The sequence below is a fragment of the Lagopus leucura genome, unplaced genomic scaffold (assembly GCF_019238085.1).
Source record: "Lagopus leucura isolate 7727_CA_CO unplaced genomic scaffold, USGS_WTPT01 Super-Scaffold_100001, whole genome shotgun sequence".
Lineage (NCBI taxonomy): Eukaryota > Metazoa > Chordata > Aves > Galliformes > Phasianidae > Lagopus > Lagopus leucura.
In genome coordinates, this window is record NW_024962262.1 from 99098957 (window position 1) to 99100373 (window position 1417).

A 1417-nucleotide genomic window follows, 5' to 3' on the forward strand; every position below is an offset into this window, starting at 1 on the left:
TGTCCTTTCTCAAAGTCTGTCCAGGACATTGTTTTTCTTCACCCTAGATACTTCAATTTAAACCTTTTCTTTCCCTTTCATATTTACAATTCATGTTGGTACCTTTCTTTTGTCTTCTGTTAGGTTTTTTTTCCTCCTCAGATGTACTACCTACAGTGAACACAAAGGAGTAGGACATGGCATTCTTCAAACAGCTTAAACTGTGTTTTGACTTCTCCTTATTCTCCAAAACCCTGCATTTATGTCTTTGCAGATTTGCTAACTTAGTGCCATCCTCTTTTTCATTCTGTCTCCTGGTCATAGCCATTACATACCTTGTTTCCCATACCAAGTCCTGTTCCTTTTTCTGGCTACTGAAACCTTTCCAGTTTCATTAGCAACGCATCACTTATTTTTCATCTGGCCATAAGTCAAGATTTATTCTTTGAACTTCACTTTTTATCATTTGGATGAGGAGTACTATAATCACAGAATCGTATGAAACCATAAATCATCAAATAATCATAAAACCTTTTGGAACACAGATGAGTTGAAAAACAAAAGCGTGGAGCTCAGCATTATGAAGCTGACGTAAAAACTTCTTGCCTTGCTACACGGAGCTGTAGGACTTACCAGCCAAAAAAATATATTAGGCATGGTAATGAGCACTGAAATTATAAAGCACCCCTGAAGAAACTGCAATGTGACCAAGATGAATCACTTCTACGGTTTTATTATACAAGGGATGCTATATATTTAGTACCGCACATAATAAGTTTTTTACAGTCAGCTCTGGGTTTCCAACTACATTGCCAGTGCCATGTCATGAGTCACCGTTAATCGCCGACTCGTTTGTTCCCGACCCCAATACCCTTTCATAGAACGTGCAGGGTAACATTTCCCCCATATCACATCTGGGAGCCAACAGCAACACCCACTGCACCCACAGGCTCACCCCTCACCGCCCCGCTCTCACAGCACCCCCAGATGCAGGCGACGCCCTCCCGAGAGTGCCCCGCTGCCCCGGCCCTCAGGCCAGTGCCGTACGGCCTCCGACCCCTCACAGCCACCTGAGCCCAGCGCGCTCGGGACAGCGCCAAACGCCGCATTGGGGCGGGGCGTCGCGGAGGTTAGAAGCCTTTCCAATTGGTGAGAGCGCCTGCTCATCTTGACAGTGCACCCAATCAGGTGCGGCGGAACTCTGCCTCGCCATCCCTCTCCCTCAACAGCTGTTCCCGCCCGCTCGGTTTGACGATCCGCTTATTGGTCCGTTCGTTCAGCCGACCGACTGCCGAGCCAATTAGAGCAGCTGTCAATCACGAGCCGCTGTCAATCACGATCCTTTTGCCCCGCCCCGTCACTGTCTTCAGGCGGGGTAGGGTAGGGCGGGGCGGGGTGTGAGGGAAGAGAGGTCGGGGTGTGAGGGAAGAGAGGTCGG